The 20,894-nt window shown below is 29.9% G+C and overlaps 1 long non-coding RNA gene across 4 annotated transcripts; it reads left to right on the top strand.

The window, feature by feature from the left end:
• Positions 1-3,091: 3,091 nt before the first annotated feature.
• On the top strand, positions 3,092-7,890 carry LOC130718757 (uncharacterized). Of its 4 annotated transcripts, none has more exons than XR_009012786.1 (5): positions 3,092-3,352; positions 3,601-3,726; positions 4,525-4,648; positions 7,185-7,347; positions 7,466-7,890. It is a non-coding gene; the product is annotated as an uncharacterized LOC130718757 (long non-coding RNA). The 4 variants fall into 4 exon arrangements; XR_009012787.1 differs by having other exon boundaries at positions 3,601-3,721; XR_009012788.1 differs by lacking the exon at positions 4,525-4,648 and having other exon boundaries at positions 3,097-3,352; positions 3,601-3,721.
• The last annotated feature ends 13,004 nt before the right edge of the window (positions 7,891-20,894 follow it).

Here is a 20,894-nt window from a genome sequence, read left to right on the forward strand (position 1 = left end):
GTGGAGGAAGGAAGAGATAAGAAAAAAGAGAGAGAAAATAAAGATGTGATATATGATTTGATTGATAGAGAAAAGATAAATAATAGGAAATGAAAGTGGAAAAAAAGTAGAGATGTGTATATATAATAACTCTTAATAATTATAATGCTTATTTCACCTTGTTAAGTGAGAGTGTGAGACCAATGATCACTTGAAATAATCCAAATCCTTTTGAATGATATCATCGAGGTGCCCATGAGATTTCAGAATGGAAAATGAAATTCATAGTCATTGTTGTCTATTTTGACGAAACCTTTAGCGTGAATGGAAAACCGTTTGATTAATTTCCCTATTTAGATGGCTAACCAAGGTTTCAGCATATATATAATAGTCATACAGTCCATCTCAGTTTTATTATTTTATACGAGTCAATTTGAGTTAACGAAACCAAAATGAAGGGTATTACTATTAACATCCCTATATTATAACAACTTTTTTTTTTTGAACTTAATACATTGGTAATTTTTTCTTCCATCAGTTCCACGTACACTTATTTTTATGGCATCATATTTTTATATTAATTGAATGTACAAAGGAGAGGTATTTAATCATACTTTTGTTTAATATTAATTGTTGGATCTTTTTAGTGTGGGTTTTTTTATCCATTGGATTGGAGGTGAATGATTTTTTCTCAATCCAAGAACTTTTGATTGGGGACAGACTATGTTCCGTAATTTTAAAATTGTTATTTTCGTCACTAATTACGTCCCAACCTTATGACGGAATAATTAAATTTCGTCGCCTTTATGAAAAAATAAATTATTACATTCCGTACCTACCGTATGACGGAATAATATCATCCGTCACAAAGAAATTTATTCAAACCGTCGCTAATTTTGAAAAATATAACGCATAATATTCCGTCCCAAATGACGTCCCAAAAAATTGTGACGGAAAAATTTATTTTGTCACAAAATAATTATTCATTTCGTTGCAAATACCGTCACGATACTTCATTGTAGTCCGTCGCCCATGTGCGACAGAACATCGGATTTAGTCCCAAAGTTTTTGCGACGAGCGATATAGCGACGCAATCTTTCGCGTCACAATTCCGTCCCAAAATATTTTTGGGACGGAATTTTTAACTGTTGTGCGACGGATTTGTCCGTCCCAAATTAGTGTTTTTGTAGTAGTGTCTGTTGGGAAAATTGTGTCGGAAAACCAAATATGTCAGTTGAATGTGACACCAAACACACTCGAGTTTTCATCTTAAAGGGAGAGGAGATATAATAACAAATAGTAAACCCAATTTTGATTATTATGAATGCAATAAATTATGGAGGCACTAGAAATATTATCACAAGAGAAAATGCTGAACACTAATGGCTAAAGTAAACATTTGCAGAGTTTTGCCTCTTTGATGTGATTTTCATATCTATGAATCTTACATAAAATAGGCTTAATTTTTCTTTTAGTCTCTCTTGGACAATGTGTGAGTTTGATCTTAATTTTTTTTTCCGAGCCAATTAAATCCCTCTCATCTATTGATATCATTGTCTTGTTAGTATAGCTTTCTCAGAAAGAATAAGTTGAAAAGAGGTTTGAATTTTTGTTAACCGATATGAGGTGCTTGCGGGTAAGATCTTAATTAGTCCCATATATATCTATATATATATATGAAAATAAGGTTTTCTTCTATGCCACATGACACTCTATGGTCAATTTTTTTCCCTCCAAAACAAACACATTATTGCATGATATTTTTTCCACCAGCTAAATAATTCGTCGTTAAATTATAGTAATGACGAGAATCAAACACTTTATATTGCTTTTAATTCATTCAGAATAAAACAAAATGAATAGTTTTTTTTAATTAGAATGAAAACATGATTCAACATTCAAAATTTGATATATAATGATTTTTTCAATGATTTTTTAAATCAAATAATTAGAACTTTTTCCAGCACAAACGTCACTTTTAATTTTTTTCACATCACGTCTATTTTTTATTTTTAATACTTATTCTTGCCGCTTTTCTGATCGGTTTTTTTACAATCCCATTGACTCAAAAAAATATTTTTTTTACGAAATTCTTAATATCTTCTATTTTATTCTTACCCTACCCAATTTAAAACCTAACAATAAAATAGTATTCTCAACCACTCCAGCATTTTTGAAAAAAAATGTAAAATAATATTAACTCAACAAATTTTTTTTTTGAAATCATGAATATATTTTATTTTATTTTTACCCTATACAATTTGAAATCTATCAATAAAATAATATTTTTTGTTAATAATATAATCATATTTGTTTTTTAATGAAATCTTACACATGTTTTATGTTACTTTACCCTAAATTTTTTGTGATGTTTCAAAATTCAGTTTCAAATTTGACTTTCACTTATCCTTGATATATTCATCGTTTTCTTATCAGAGATTGCTAAGCATTTAAATAAATATTTGTATACCAAATAAATATTATTTTTTAAATTTACAGAATCAGTATTTCGTAATTCTTATTTTTAATAAAAAATGTTTTTTCTTTCTATTTTTTTTTTTGTTACAAAGAGGAAAAACTTTCGATGTAATTTAATACTTAACATGTTTTTGACAAATATATTCAACTTCTTTCTTCAGATAAGCACCAAAAAAAAAACTTCTTTCTTCAGATTTCTAATTCTTAAAGATAGTATGATGATCAAGGTTTTGAAAGCATTTTAAAATCAGTTCGGAATGTTAGGAAACGTTAAATTTCCATTAAATAAATAGATGGTTCATTTCAAATACCAAGATATTTTAAACTTTAAATTTCAAACCAATAAACAAAAGGGTAATTCAAAATTCAAATACAATAAACGTGAATAAGAGTTCAAAAAAAAAAACGTGAATAAGACATGCTTAGTTATGAAATTTTAAATCTCCATTAAATAACCACAGTGTGGAATTTTTAGAATTATTCTTTAATTATATGTTTTCTACAAATAATCATGTATATATGTATAATCACGTATCACAAAACCAACATGTTTCTTTCTCAACGGTGAAAAATAAATGAAATGATCCCTCTCCTTTTAGCTTTACAAATACATTTATCTTTTATGGTTTGTTTCTTCCACCTTTGTTATGCCATCATTTCAAAGGCTTTCCCAACTCCATCTTTGTCCTCTTCTGGTGTTATATAATGAAAGAATAAGATGATCAATTGTTCTAATCCCTTCTTGACACTCTTTCTTTCAGACTAAGGTTTTCTAAATTCGTGCAAATAGATGGCAGAAAAGCTTGAATTATGTTTTGGTCGTTGACACTTTCACTGAAAAGGTTGGATACATTGAGAGGGTTGATAAGAATGCATTTTCAAGATGGATGGAGAGGTGAGTTTGTTTGCAGGAAATCAGTTATTTGTGTTTTTTATATTTTAGCTTTACATTTCACATTCAAAATAATCTCTCTCCCTTTATCTTCACAAATATGTTTATCTCTCGTGTTTTTTATATTTTAGCCACCAGTTTCAAAGGCTCATCCAACTCCATTTTGTCATCTTCTGTTCCAATCCCTTCTTAATCCTCTTTGTTTATTTAGGACTAATGTTTTCTAAATTGATTTTGCAAATTGATGGCAGGAGAGATTGGATGATGGTTCTTTCGTTGGCACTTTTCATGAAAATATTGGATACATTGACAGGGTTGACAAGAATGCATTTGCAAGATGGATAAAGAGACGAGTTTGCTTGCTGGAAACCGGTTTTGTGCGCTTTTAATATTTTAGCTTTGCATTTCACATTCGAAATCAATTTGATTAATTACGTTATTTTAAAAAAATTTCAAACATTGTAATTTGTAATCAATTTGAATAATTATTTTATTTCAGATTATTCCAATCATTGAAAATTCCTTAATTAAGCTATGAATTAAAAAGAAATTCTCCAACATTAGTTTTTTTACTTATTAATCATCATAATTATTTCGACTAAAAAAATTGAATTTTCTAATTTACAGCATCATTATTTTTTATTTTGACTTTTTCGAAAAAATTCATAAACATATATTTTAAAAAAATATTCTCACAAATTTGACCCTTTTTAAAAATGCCAGTATTTATTAACTTTGACTGTTTAGCCTCTTCGTTTTCTCTCCTGGAGCTGGTGTGTCTCTTTGCGTGTCTCAATTGTTTGATTTCCCCAAAAAAAAAGTGCATTGTTGGTCTCAGACTATTTAATTTTTACCATGTGTATCATCTTAAAGGTTCGGGATAACAATGTTTTTTCCTCCAGTTATCAAGTTATTTCTCTCGCTTTGTTTATGTCTAAACTTTATATTGCTATATAAATACATTTTGATGGACTTCAATTGCAAATGTCCTCATTCTTTTCAGGTTAAGTCGCTCTTGGTAACTTTTTTTTTTTTTGAAAGTCGCTCTTGGTAACTTAATGTCGATGACTCCTTCATTCAATCCCTCTCTTCTTTTATTTTATTTTTTGTGAATTTTTTATTTTTTTTATAGAGATTTTTACTCCTTACCCTCTTCTTATATTTCTTTTTTCTAGGTGATGGAGTGCGGCAAATCATGAGGTGGTTTATGGATTTGGATCCCCTCATGTGTTAATTTCACATGATCATGTCATGTGAAAGATATGGACCTTTAATTTCTTTCTTTAATGAAATCTAATGGTTAGTACTCCCTCTGTCTCTAATTATAAGCTAAAGTTGTAAAAATCACGCTTATTAAGAAAGTCTTAATTGATGCATTGATTTTCAAAAAAAAGTACAACTTTCCATGACTACCCCTATTTAAGATAGCATTTTTTAATCACTATACTACTAATAGTGCTCCACTACCAATAATTGCAAGGATAAATATGTAAAAAAATATTAGCTTTTACAACTTTAGCTTATATTTAGTGACAAAACATAAGTCACAACTTTAGCTTATAATTAGGGACAGAGGGAGTATTATTTTTCACACAATTTTAATTTTCTCTCTCCATATATCCATTAAAGGCCCATATTTCCTTAAAATAAACTTAAAGGTTGAGATATTCACATGACACAGCCATGTGAGATCAACACATGAGAGGATCCAAATCCGTGGTTTATCCATGGTTGTCTGTATAATGGAATAATCCTAATGTTCACCTTGCTTTCTCAACTAAAAATGGTTATGACTAGATCAAAGACAAAATTTAAAGAAGGGGAACAGAATCTAAAAGACTATGTACATGTTTAAATCCACGCTAGATAATTGTCGTGAAGGTAAAACCATGTCGTAGGTCGCAGTCATTAGCCCTTTTCTCGATCACTAGAAGCGACGTCCAGGATTAGAAGAGTCCTTAAATCTGATCTTCAGCGTTCGCCTCTCGGACGTCGGTTTCCATGAACATTGTCATCTCGATGGACTCTTCCGAGTTTCGACAACGAGTTTGGATGGTGGAGTGAGGGCGTGGATTTTCAATTGGAAAAAAAATGAAAATAAAAGATAAAAAGAGGGAGGTGGCAATGGTAGTAACCGAAGGAGGTGGGGACCATAAAAAATATTATAATAAAGTAATGGTATGAAAAATTTAAAAATTGGGAATGATAAATCCCTTGAACCATCAGAACTAAAAAATAGTAAATGTGTCGCTTGGAGTGTCAGAACTAAAAAATTCATTAATATATCTAGATATTGTCTTACTAATATAAAAGTTAAAAATAAAAAAAATTAACACTTAAATGAACATTCTACATAACTATAAGTTAACATTAAAATTATTAGACATTTCAAAAAAAAAACATTAAAATTGTTAGAAGAAAAAACCTTCTAAATAATTTCATCATTTTTTCTAATTATTCAATAATTTTGCAAAAATACTACAATTATTTCTTAATAGTATTAGTGTAAAAATATGTTAATAGTTAAAAATATTATTCAAATATAATTTTTTATTCAAATTTTAATCATTAGAGAGAATTTTTTATCATAGCTTTTTTTCATTAAATCAAGTTTGTTGTTAAAAATGTAATTATTAAAAATAAATAGGTATTATAATTTTATCTTATTAAAAATTGCGCCCGTGCATTGCACGGGCTACTGCACTAGTCTATATATATATGAAAATAAGGTTTTCTTCTAGAAACCTATGACACATGGCACCCCCAAAATCTTCCATTTTCCCTCCAAGAAAAAAAAATTCATCCTACTTTTTTGTCCCAACATAAAACCATGACTCACCATAATTATTGTGGGCTAATTTAATTACAATTTTAATTTTCAGTTTTCTTTTATAATCATAAATTTGAAACAATTGCAAAACACATTCCTAACATTCAAAAAATTAAACAATACGGATTTTTTTTGTTACATAATAAATAGAATTTTTTATTATGTAAAAATAGATATTAACAAAAAAAAGGATTTAAACCCAGATTTTTTTATTAATTTTTTTTTGACAGAAAAATATATTGAAACCCAGCTTTTTTTTTATACAAAATTACTACAACACAGATTTTAAAATAAAAATTTTATAATGTTTTAACATTATAAATAAATAATACAAAATTATAAGTTAAACCCCCATATTTGTTTTTTTACAAAAAAAAAAAAAATACAACACAACTTTTAATTCCGCCAAACTCATTAAGTTTCTACCTAACTTAGAAATATTTTCCCATTTTTAATAACCATCAATGCTAAAATTGATTGAATAGGTTTTAAAATAATGTTTTAAAAATATTTCCGGCAAAAATAGACTAAACAAATATTACCGAAAAAAATATATTAAAAAAATACAACTTAGATATTCCAGCTTCGTTTTTTCCTTAATTTTAAAATATAACTATATTGAAAAAGCCTTTCAAATTTCAAATTTTTTCCTATTTTAAACAACTATGATTTTTTATTAAAAAAATCATTTTTAAGTTTCTCCATAATCATTATTTTTCTTCTCCAATCACTACCTAAATTTCATTTTTTTTCCTATTTTAGTCAAACATTTTAATGCTATTTTAATGCTGATCGAATTTGGACGAGGAATTTTCTTGATTGCATTATGCTATATTTAAAATCTTAATTCTATTCCTCCCTTGATTATACCAAATACTATTCTATCACATTTATTATACGTTTTTTTTTTCATTACACAGTTTATTATTAGTATAACTCCCGGTAAAGTGTTATTTCATTGCAAAACAACAATTTTTTTATTTTACCACATCTGTGCCTTCACAGACAACACACGATGAATTCAAACATCGATCCTATCTCCAAAATTCGGGTTGCGACCAATAAGACTTGGAAGATTGTTGCCAGAGTGCTACGACTTTGGAGAGTCCCAAACAATAAGGAACCTAGCCAACCTGACTTCATTGACATGATCCTTATGGATTCTAAGGTTTGTTAACGACCAAATTCATGACTTTGCGTTTTAAGATCTCAGCATGTTCATCTTTTTTTCAAAAAAAAAACAATCTTCCATCCATTTTTTTAACGAAAATAATTTTTTTTTTCAGGGTGACAAGATTCAGGCTACAGTTTGGAGTAGCCATGTTGAATAATTTGAGGCAGTCTTAAAAGAGGGTTTTCCAAGATTTGAGTATATTGACGTTTTTAGAGATGTGTTTAATTTTAAATAATAATTGAACAAAATTACTAAAATACAAATTTTTGTATTAATTGTTTTTCGAATAAACTAATAATAGTTTTTTGTAATATTAAATTTGATTAATTCTTTTCATAACAATTTGGAGGCAAAAACAATATTAAATTTGCATTTCAATTTTGAATTTACTTGAAAGTAGACATTGAGTTAAATGTCTTCAATCAGTCAATCACTACCTAAAGCTAATGCAGTTAATTCCACGAATTACTTTTAAAAAAAAATTATTCAATGCAGACTCAGAATTTCAGCATACTAATTAAATGCAAAATTATAAAGTCCAACGCTATAGTATGAAATATATATATATATATATATTTTTTTAAATATTAATTTAACTTGGAATGATTTTTGAGTATTAATTTATATATATATATATATATATATATATATATATATAACACGAAAACATGATATATAAAGTGTAATAAATGTGATACTTTTATAGGTTGATTGAATCCGAATTTAAAATTTCATTGAAGATTTAGTTGATCAATTTCAATTTTCAATTGGATTTTGAATGACATATAATAGACATTAAAAGTATTTAAATGCACTAATTTTTTTCATATATAATTACTTTTAACTCTTCCAAAAAAAACATAATGACTGAAATTGGTTGGCTCTCAAATTTAACAAAAAATTCAAAATTCGAATTCGAATTCAAAACTTTATATAAATTGTAATTTCTAGAGAAATATCAGCAATTATGAATCTTCAATTCTACATGCCTTTTGAAATAGAAATACATTCCTTTTCAACACATATTCATTATATAGATAGAGACTTTAACGTCATTTTCTCAATCTTATACACAGTTTTTTCTTCATGTTCTCCTTTTCCATGTTAAAATAACACCCAGTCATACCCATGAAATAATGTGTTCTATCTTCTAAATTTATATTTTCCCAGGTCCGCTACTTCTCTAGAGAAAGCAAAATTTTGTGCAAGTGCATTTGTGTTCTTCTTCTCTTCTCTTTTCCCTAATATAATTAATAGTGTTATCTTTTCTCCATGATTTCATCTGATCTTCCCCTGTTCATATTTATTTTTCTTCTAGGTCTTCTACTTCTCTAGAGAAAGTACTCATCATTTGCGCAGGCATGTGTGCATTTCTTCTCTACAGTTTCTTGTGATATACCGTGTGCTATCATTTTCTTCATGATTCCTTTACCCATTTTCTTATTTTTTAACACGCCATGCATAATATTGTGAACGATAATTTCCATAAAATTGTGCATGATTTGGTATTTGTTCTACTTTATGTGGAGTTCTTTTCTTCTATCTTCTCTATTTTCCCCTACTTTCACTTTACTTTGGTATTTTCCTCGGTCATTTTAGAGGTAAGGGGATCGATATAAGGGAGCGCTTAGTCAAATGTTGCGAGATATTGAGGATGAGCATGTGATGAGACAAGTTCAAAGGAAGACATGAGGATGTTTTATTTCAACAAAGGAGTGATGAATTAGGTCAATGTCAAACCTATCAAGGGATAATATTCGAGAGCTCCAAGATAGAAAGACATACACAAAATGAATCTGAAATGTGATCCAAATTTGTGTGAAAAAATAATTTTTCATTTTATATTTTATATTTTTCACATAAAGGTTTAACTTTGATCCATACTCTTACACGTTTAAAGATCCTTCATTTTGTAATTTTAATAATTTTTTTTTTACAAGAAAGAAGATGTAGTAAGTCAGACACTCATCTTCTTAGTTTGCTCAAAGCATTAACCTGCTAGATTTACAAATGTTTTCTAAGTAATATGCTTTGATGCACAGTTTGAGTTTTCTCTTTTGTATATGGAATGCGTGAAAGAATAACTTAATAAAAGTAAAATATGCAGTGACCATTGCATTTAGGAAAAAAAATATTTAATTTTTAGATTACAATTTCAATAATTTTATGGGTATATATATATATTTTTTAAAATAATAATTTTTGTCCCTACGTAATGAAAAATGAATTTTAAAGATATTAGTGATCTTAATATAATTATTAAATGCATTTTATATTTTTTTTACAAGCATTTTATATAATTTGTTTGTCTATTATATAAGAGTACTTTCTAAAAATAATATTAAATATTTTATAACTTGGTAATTGTGAAAACAATACCAACAAATTGATCATTCTAAACTATTGATGTCACAATTTTTCTAAATGCAATTGGTAGAAGGAAGAGAAAGTACATCCAAACTACCGGATAGGGCGTCCGTTGCATGCTGAGGAGGCCAACAGAGACCCACTCCTAGAAAGAGCGCTGAGGGATCTCCCTTAGGAGGGTTGTTGCCAATTGCGTAGGGGATCTTAATCCTCGACCTATGAGGAGGTGAAAGTTAAACCCGAAGACAGTTGTGTCGACCCATATTAGCTTGATGTCACATTTTTTGTTATTATAGTTTTAAACTAAAAAATCTTTTATAAAAGTACTATCCACAAGATTTTTCTCAATTGACATTAACATCTTTTTTTTTTTTTAAATCAATGTATAAAATTCATTAAATAATCTATATTATATATATATATACCAAACATTTATATATTTATGCGATTAAAAATATTACAAAATTGCATAAATATAATATCACACAAATTGTAGATATTGTATAGTAAAGTAACCTGTGCGATGCACGGGTGATTCCGCTAGTATATATAAAAAGAAGGTTTTCTTCTAGAAACCTATGACACATGGCACCCCCAAAATCTTCCATTTTCCCTCCAAGAAAAAAAAACCATCCTACTTTTTTGTCCCAACATAAAACCATGACTCACCATAATTATTGTGGGCTAATTTAATTACAATTTTAATTTTCAGTTTTCTTTTATAATCATAAATTTGAAACAATTGCAAAACACATTCCTAACATTCAAAATATTAAACAATACGGATTTTTTTTTTACATAATAAATAGAATTTTTTATTATGTAAAAATAGATATTAACAAAAAAAGGATTTAAACCCAGATTTTTTTTACAGCAAAATATATTGAAACCCAGCTTTTTTTTTATACAAAATTACTACAACACAGATTTTAAAATAAAAATTTCATAATGTTTTAACATAATAAATAAATAATACAAAATTATAAGTTAAAACCCCATATTTGTTTTTTACAAAAAAAATAAATACAACACAGCTTTTAATTCCGCCAAACTATTAAGTTTCTACCTAACTTAGAAATGTTTTCCTATTTTTAATAACCATCAATTCTAAAATTGATTGAATATGTTTTAAAATAATGTTTTAAAAATATTTCCGGCAAAAATAGACTAAACAAATATTACCGGAAAAAATATATTAAAAAAATACAACTTAGATATTCCAGCTTCGTTTTTTTCCTTAATTTTAAAATATAACTATATTGAAAAAGTCTTTCAAATTTCAAATTTTTTCCTATTTTAAACAACTATGATTTTTATTCAAAAAAAACAATTATTTTTAAGTTTCTCCATAATCATTATTGTTCTTCTCCGATCACTACCTAAATTTCATTTTTTTCCTATTTTAGTCAAACATTTTAATGCTGATCGAATTTGGACGAGGAATTTTCTTGATTGCATTATGCTATATTTAAAATCCTAATTCTACTCCTCCCTTGATTATACCAAATACTATTCTATCACATTTATTATACGTTTTTTTTTTCATTACACAGTTTATTATAAGTATAACTTCCGGTAAAGTGTTATTTCATTGCAAAACAACAATTTTTCCTTTCACCACATAAGTGCCTTCACAGACAACACACAATGAATTCAAACATCGATCCTATCTCCAAAATTCGGGTTGCGACCAATAAGGCTTGGAAGATTGTTGCCAGAGTGCTACGACTTTGGAGAGTCCCAAACAATAAGGAACCTAGCCAACCTGACTTCATTGACATGATCCTTATGGATTCTAAGGTTTGTTAACGACCAAATTCATGACTTTGCGTTTTTAGATCTTAGCATGTTCATCTTTTTTTCAAAAAAAAAAAACAATCTTCCATCCATTTTTTTTAGCGAAAATAATTTTTTTTTCAGGGTGACAAGATTCAGGCTACAATTTGGAGTAGCCATGTTGAAAATTTTGAGGCAGTCTTAAAAGAGGGTTTTCCAAGATATGAGTATATTGACGTTTTTAGAGATGTGTTTTTTAAATAATAATTGAACAAAACTACTAAAATACATATTTTTGTATTAATTGTTTTTCGAATAAACTAATAATAGTTTTTTGTAATATTAAATTTGATTAATTCTTTTCATAACAATTTGGAGGCAAAAAAAATATTAAATTTGCATTTGAATTTTGAATTTACTTAAAAGTAGACATTGAGTTAAATGTCTCCAATCAGTCAATCACTACCTAACGCCAATGCAGTTAATTCCACGAATTACTTTTAAAAAAAAAATTATTCAATGCAGACTCAGAATTTCAGCATACTAATTAAATGCAAAATTATAAAGTCCAACGCTATAGTATGAAATATATATATATATATATATATATATATATATTTAAATATTAATTTAACTTGGAATGATTTTTGAGTATTAATATACAGGGGATGTATCATATGAGAAAGATGTTTTTATGTGAGAAAATGAGAATAAATCATGACCGTTAGATCATGTCATGAACGGTACAAATTAAAACAATTTAATGCTCACATTATCACTTAAAAAAGTCATGTGACTTTCTTAAAAACTCACATGACTTCATGTTTTAATCTGGACCGTTCATGATTAGATCTAACGGTCATGATTTATTCTCATGTTCTCACATAAGAACACCTTTCTCACATGATACATCCTCTTAATATACATATATATATATATATATATATATATATATATATATATATATATATATATATATATATATATATATATATAACGAAAACATGGTATATAAAGTGTAATAAATGTGATACTTTTATAGGTTGATTGAAACCGAATTTAAAATTTCAGGTTGATTATTTCTTTTATTGGCTTATTTTAAGTTGAATTTCATTGAAGATTTAGTTGATCAATTTCAATTTTCAGTTGGATTTTGAATGATATATAATAGGCATTAAAAGTATTTAAATGTACTAATTTTTTTCATATATAATTACTTTTAACTCTTCCAAAAAAAACATAATGACTGAAATTGGTTGTCTCTCAAATTTAACAAAAAATTCAAAATTCGAATTCGAATTCAAAACTTTATATAAATTGTAATTTCTAGAGAAATATCAGCAATTATGAATCTTCAATCCTACATGCCTTTTGAAATAGAAATTCATTCCTTTTCAACACATATTCATTATATAGATAGAGACTTTAACGTCATTTTCTCAATCTTATACACATTTGTTTTCTTCATTTTCTCCTTTTCCATGTTAAAATAACACCCAGTCTTTATCGTTTTTTTTCAATTGCACTGTACACTTCGTACTCTTACCCATGAAATAATGTGTTCTATCTTCTAAATTTATATTTTCCCAGGTCCGCTACTTCTCTAGAGAAAGCAAAATTTTGTGCAAGTGCATTTGTGTTCTTCTTCTCTTCTCTTTTCCCTAATATAATTAATAGTGTTATCTTTTCTCCATGATTTCATCTGATCTTCCCCTGTTCATATTTATTTTTCTTCTAGGTCTTCTACTTCTCTGGAGAAAGTACTCATCATTTGCGCAGGCATGTGTGCATTTCTTCTCTACAGTTTCTTGTGATATACCGTGTGCTATCTTTTTCTTCATGATTCCTTTTCCCATTTTCTTATTTTTTAATACGCCATGCATAATATTGTGAACGATAATTTCCATAAAATTGTGCATGATTTGGTATTTGTTCTACTTTATGTGGAGTTCTTTTCTTCTATCTTCTCTATTTTCCCCTACTTTCACTTTACTTTTGTATTTTCCTCAGTCATTTTAGAGGTAAGGGGATCGATATAAGGGAGCGCTTAGTCAAATGTTGGGAGATATTGAGGATGAGCATGTAATGAGACAAGTTCAAAGGAAGACATGAGGATGTTTTATTTCAACAAAGGAGTGATGAATTAGGTCAATGTCAAACCTATCAAGGGATAATATTCGAGAGCTCCAAGATAGAAAGACATACACAAAATGAATCTGAAATGTGATCCAAATTTGTGTGAAAAAATAATTTTTCATTTTATATTTTATATTTTTCACATAAATGTTTAACTTTGATCCATACTCTTACACGTTTAAAGGTCCTTCATTTTGTAATTTTAATAATTTCTTTTTTACAAGAAAGAAGATGTAGTAAGTGAGACGCTCATCTTCTTAGTTTGCTCAAAGCATTAACTTGCTAGATTTACAAATGTTTTCTAAGTAATATGCTTTGATGCACAGTTTGATTTTTCTCTTTTGTATGTGGAATGCGTGAAAGAATAACTTAATAAAAGTAAAATATGCAGTGACCATTACATTTAGGAAAAAAAATTATTTAATTTTTAGATTACAATTTCAATAATTTTATGGGTATATATATATATATATATTTTTTTTTTAAAAAAAATTAATGTATAATTTTTGTCCCTACGTAATGAAAAATGAATTTTAAAGATATTAGTGATCTTAATATAATTATTAAATGCATTTTATATTTTTTTTACAAGCATTTTATATAATTTGTTTGCCTATTATATAAGAGTACTTTCTAAAAATAATATTAAATATTTTATAACTTGGTAATTGTGAAAACAATACCAACAAATTGATCATTCTAAACCATTGATGTCACAAATTTTCTAAATGCAATTGGTAGAAGGAAGAGAAAGTACATCCAGACTACCGGATAGGGCGCCAATTGCATGCTGAGGAGGCCAGCAAAGACCCACTCCTAGAAAGAGCGCTGAGGGATCTCCCTTAGGAGGGTTGCTGCCAATTGCGTAAGGGATCTTAATCCTCGACCTATGAAGAGGTGAAAGTTAAACCCGAAGACAGTTGTGTCGACCCATGTTGGCTTGATGTCACATTTTTTGTTATTATAGTTTTAAACTAAAAAATCTTTTATAAAAGTACTATCCAAAAGATTTTTTTAATTGACATTAACATCTCTTTTTTTTAAATCAATGTATAAAATTCATTAAATAATCTATATTATATATATATATATATATATATATATATATATATACCAAACATTTATATATTTATGCGATTAAAAATAGTACAAAATTGCATAAATATAATATTACACAAATTGTAGATATTATATAGTAAAGTAACCTGTGCGATGCACGGGTGATTCCGCTAGTTATTATATGTGAAAGGAGAACATAATATTGTTTTTTATATAAAAATAGCAATTGCGTTGCATTGAATAAGTGCATAGGTCAATTCACCATTGCCCTCTTTGTTAAGGATACAAACCTACTTATTGATGCTTATTCAATGCGATTATAACAACCTACCAACTTACTCCCTTTGGTTTTTCTTGCTTACATTCTACCTGGCAAAATATTTTGGTATACATAATCATTTCAAATAAAATCATATTTAATACTCTATTTAATTTATATGCACTCACTGTGTAAAGAGTTCTAAACATGCACTCAATCAAATCTTTCCATTTTCCACATAAGCATAACTTGAGTGTATACTATTGTACTGTATTGATTGAGGAGTGAAGCTTACACAACTATCTTTAGAAAAACAGATATTATTACGGAGGAAGTTTATTAATGGAGTTAATGGTGGTTCCTATTGCGTATTCAATAATAGATACTCTTCAATTTGTTCCTATTGTGCTTGAAATTTTCTACCCATTGGAATCTTGTTACATGTGGTGGATGCAAATGTTTTGGAGTTTTAACAAATATTTTGACTTTCCATGGCTACTTCAAGAAAATATATAGTTTCTTAAGAGGTAATATAATAATATAATTTATGCAGTGCTCATTTAAAAATTGAGTAGTTCCGTATTTTTTCCCTTGAATGACTATTTTATATTTTAAAATCATTTTCATAATTTGCAATTTATTTCTAAATATTTTGAATAATAGACCGAAAGGTACCAAACATTTTCCTTTTATAGACATGTACCCAAGCAATATTTTTGTTTTTTTACAAAAAAGTGCATTAAAGAGATGTACGTTTCAACCCATTACATAGATTAATTAGAGCATCTCCAATGGAGTCCTTATTTTGGGATCTTAAAATAAGATCCGGATCTTATTAAATCCCACCATTGGAGCTATCCTAGGTGGCATGAGATCTTAGTTTTTGCTAAGATCCGTGCCTTAGCTCATGTACTCTCAAATGTGGGATCTTAAATAAAATAATATTTTTTTTTCTCTCCTTCAATAAAAAACCAAAGTGCAAAATAGGGAGAGAAATAAATAATATAAATATATTTGGTACTGTGGGTCCAGTCAGAAGTAAAATAAGATCTCAACCACTAGAGTGAAATGTGCATAGGGACCTTATGAGTAGGGGTGTACAAGGGACGGGTTGGGACGGGTTTTGGTTAACCCTAACCCGGCCCTAAATGTTGATCGGGTCAATTCATAGACCCTAACCCGTTCCTAGACCCGAAACAACCCGACATTATGCGGGTTCAATTAAGGACGGGTCTATGTAGGACGAGACCGGGTTGACCCGAGGGACAATAAGTTTAAGACTATTTGATACTAATTTTAAAATTTAAAGATAATAACATACTAAAAGAGTTATAAGTTGGAACTACTTTTTAGAAGAAATAACTTGAAAGGATTCAATTCTTTCATAATCTATTGCACTTGAGATGTTTACATTTTGTTTGATCATTTATTCACTTGTCTCACATATGCATAATACACACACATGATTTTCTCTTGTTACAGCATGAAAGTGTTCATAGTTTGACCAACGTTAATTTAATTCATAAGGTATATGTTAAACATTTTAATCTCATCTAGATGGTAAGATAAATTTGAGCACCATGTATCACATTTTAATCATTATAACAAATTAAAATTTTATAAAATATATATGTGGGACGGGCCGGGTGACCCGAGCATCAACCCGAACCCGACCCTACCCGAAGTCGGGTAACTCGAAGATCAACCCGAACCCGATCTCTTTTAATGATCGGGCCGGGTTCAACCTGGCCCTAAAGGCTTGGGCCGGGACGGGTTGGCGGGTAGGGCCGGGTCTTGTACACCCCTACTTATGAGTGTCTTAAATCCTATGTGGCAATCTGGGCCCACAAAAAGTGAGTTAAGTCCCAAAATCAGATCTCACCATTGGAGATGCTCTTAGAAATGACAACATTAAATTTGCTCAACATAATTTTTTTTTGGTCAATGCTCAACATAATTAAGCTTTCCTTAATCACAAAAAAGCTTGAACAGGCTAGCCCAACAAAAAACGAAGTAGCCCATGTAAACAAAAATACCCAAAGCTATATGTCGACCAAAAACACGACAAAGCTAGAGATATATATATTGACCAAAAAAAAAAGCTAGAGATACATATGAAACGTAGCCCTAGAAATATGAATTCCTTAGCAATTATTGCAATGACATGTCAATTGCCTCATTGGTAATGGTAAGTGCTAGGTGGTAGAAATGACCCTACTTTTCCATACACCGCCGGGTAATTTTTTAATGTATCAAAGAGTCGTTCTCAATGAGGTTTTTCCTGGTAAAATTTTAATGATGCATGGTTCTCTAATCTGTCTCTAAAGAGGTGGTTGGTGGTGGACTTATACTAGTAGAGGGATCATTGTTGTTGTTTTATAATGTTACTCACTTTATTTTTTCTTTCCTCTCTCCCTCTTTGTATTGAGTTGAAATACTTCTTGTGCTTCGCTTTAATATAATTCATATTGCTTATAAAAAAAACTTTAGAAAAAAAAAGAGACGTACTTGATTATACACTTGTTCAATATTAATACATATTTTTTTATGGAAAATATTAATACATATTTGATCACACTTGTTTAATACACTCTTAAGAAACTTCATGATAAATAAAAATTCATCTGGCATTCATCGCCACCTCCTAGTAACAACAAGGGTGCAGTACAAGCTTTTGGATGAGGTCCGATTGTTCTAAAGTAAGTAAAATCATTTTAAAAGATTAAATAAGTCTCATAGCTATTCCTTGCATAATTTTTTAAATATTTTTAAACTCATTATTAAGACCACTCACTTGAAATAATCCAAATCTTTCTTGAATGATATCATCGAGGTGCCCATGAAATTTCAGAATGGAAAATAAAATCCATAGTCATTGTTTTTTTTTTTGAACAAATAGTCATTGTTATCTATTTTGACGCAACCTTTGGCGTGGATGGAATACCGTTTGATTAACTTCCCTACTTAGATAACTAACCACGGTTTCGGCATATAATAGTCATACAATTCCATCTCAGTTTTATTTCTTTACATATATACGAGTCAACTTGAGTTAACCAAACCAAAATGAAAAGGTATTAACATCCCCATTATATATTATAACAACTTTGACACATTGGTAATTTTTTCTTCCAATCTCATTTTTACACTTCTTTTTATCGCATCATATTATATTAATTGGTATTCTATTCAAATCTATATAATCTCTATAATACCACCAACAGCGAAGAAGGTTCTGGAAACCGGAAAAACAAAGTTCCACGCGTTGCAAAGTTATTCGTTCCTCCAGGCCGTTCCATTCCGTGGTCCCCACTACAACTCCTACTTTCAACGGCTATCATTGCATGTTGCTTTCTCTTAATAGTAAAAAATTACCACGTTAGTATTTTTGTGTATAATTATGTTTATATTAAGACCATGATGCATTAAATAAATCAAGAACAAAAGAATCCTTTCCTAAAAGTAATAGTTAACTATGAATTTCCCATTTCGTCAATACGCGCCATGTAATTCACGCGCCATTTTACGTTCACATTGATAATGACATTTTGTTAATTATGTGATGGTGTTCCTATTACTCCCTGACATGCCATATGTTGAAGTTTCAAGACCAACATTTGCTTAGTTGCTTAACACTATTTCCCTTGAGTCTTAAACATTACATATGATTTAAGCAATGCATAAAAAGTTTGTGTAGAATTAACGGTTGTTCTTAATTTTTCCCATTAGCAAACCATATAATTATATTTTCTATTTTGACTTAATATATGGGAGCTAGAATGAATTGTTAATCAAAGAGCCATGGTGTGGGTAATGCTTTCCTTGCAGAGCTGTTAGCAGTGGAACTTGGTTTGCAGGTTTGTTGTGACATGGGACGACGACAGGTCATTTGTTGCACAGATTGCTCTACGGTGGTAGAGGTTATGCACTTATGCAGGTTGATGCTCGCGTTGGTCAGTATTGGGCTCGCGATGTTATTCGCCGTGTTCAAGGAATGCTCTGTTGAGATTGACGGGTGGTTATGCAGCTCACTCCTCACGAGAAGAATTTTGCAGCTGACTCGCTAGCACGACATGCCTCTCGGAAAGCTTCTCCTAGATGCTACTGGTGACATCCACCTGCTGGTGTTAATGCCTTACTGTGCAAGATGCTATAGCGTAGTTTTTCATTTTATTTTCATATGTAACCAAAAAAATTATGATAAAAAATATAACTTTTAATCAAAAAGCATATAAAAATCGACTACACAAGCATTGCTTGCTAAAGCATGCTCCAATGGAGAGAAAATGAGCAACGTTAATTAACAAATTGAGAATGAGCTTCTACTAACTTCACCAGCATGCTAGTGACGCCCTTCTTAGTAGTATGAAGATGTTTTCTTTCCATTTTACCATTTTTATAAAAAATATTTAAGTAAATGACTGAGATTTTTATTGAACACCATTCCAACACAAACCAAAAGTAGCGCGTGTGACAAATGGAGGGCACGCGAGTGGTTTAGGTGCAAAAGGCGTGGTTTGCTTCATTTTTTTTGTTGCAAAAGGAGCCATGTGAAATCTGAATATGTTGAGGAGACACCACAAAAGAAGAAGAAGAAGAACGCATATCCAGCTGGCAACTAACCTATCGCCAGTCTGTACTTCGGGCACCTGCCCAACCTGCCCGTAACCGCTCCTTCTCTCCCTTCTATATAAACCCCCTCCCTCCCTCAATTCATTGTTCACCACCACCATTCTCAGCAAAACTAAATCGAATCCAAACCCTAAATCGAATCTCTCTCTCTCTCATGGCTTCCACTAGAGTGATGCTTCTCGCCACAATGTCGGTGCTCGCCGCCGTCATCTCCGTCGCTGCTGCCGCTGAGGCTCCGGCTCCTAGCCCCGCCTCTCCGGCGTCCGCTGTCTCGCCGTCCTTCGCCGCCGGTCTCCTTGCCGCCGTCGCTGCTCTCGCCTTTGGATCTTCTCTCCGGATCTGAGCTTGCAGGATGGATTATCTCTGTTAGTTGCGTGGTTTTTAGTAGAGGCTCATGAGACCTGATTAGTAGTAGTATATAAATCTCTCTCTCTCTCTCTTTCTCTTTTTCTCTGTTTCTATATAGTGCTGGTTGCTGTAGAGACTATATATGTTGATTTCTGGATCTTGTTATCTTGTGATTTGAGAGCATTATTACTATGATTGTGATCGATCATTGTTTCTGGTACATAATCGATTTCTTCTATATTTGAATTTATGCTTCTTCTTCCTGTTTTCGTCTTCGAGATTTCTGCGAATGCTGCTTAATTGTTTGAAGCAGTGGTTTTCATACGACCTAATTTAGAAATTGAAAGTTCTCAGTACTGGATCTAATTTCGTGGAAGAAGTTGTTGAATTCGATTCATCATTCAATTCGATTTGGACTTTACAGCGAAACGAAATTGAGAAATTGAGCTATTAGATCTGTGCATTGAGCTCGCTCTGTTAGGTTAGCCTTGATGTTAACGAAGCTTCATCAACTGAATACTTTAGGGACTTCAATTTTCGGTTCATTTATTGATTACGAAGGTTAAGATAATTGAAACAATGGAAACGTTTCGCTTTGATTCGCAATATTTTTTATTAAGAAAGGGAACTTTTGATGTGAACTTAGGAGTATAATTAAATTATTTTCTGTTAAAATAATTAGTTAAGCATGTTTTGTATATTCTACTCAACATTTTTAATGAATACACACTCCACGTTTGAAGTTCATGTGTGTTTACTTGAGTGTTTAATGATATTAATGAAGCTTGATGAAGTGTTTGGAATTTCGGTAGGTGATTTTGGAAGGATTAAAAATCTTCAGATTACGTGTCTTCTGGAGCAGAAGAATTGAATTAATGGCCACTTTTTCTAATGTGTTGTTCAAAGTGCTTTGAAATTATGCTTTGCAATCTTTTTCTTGCGGTAAATGCGTGCTCCTTAATGG

The sequence above is a fragment of the Lotus japonicus genome, chromosome 5 (assembly GCF_012489685.1).
Source record: "Lotus japonicus ecotype B-129 chromosome 5, LjGifu_v1.2".
Classification (NCBI taxonomy): domain Eukaryota; kingdom Viridiplantae; phylum Streptophyta; class Magnoliopsida; order Fabales; family Fabaceae; genus Lotus; species Lotus japonicus.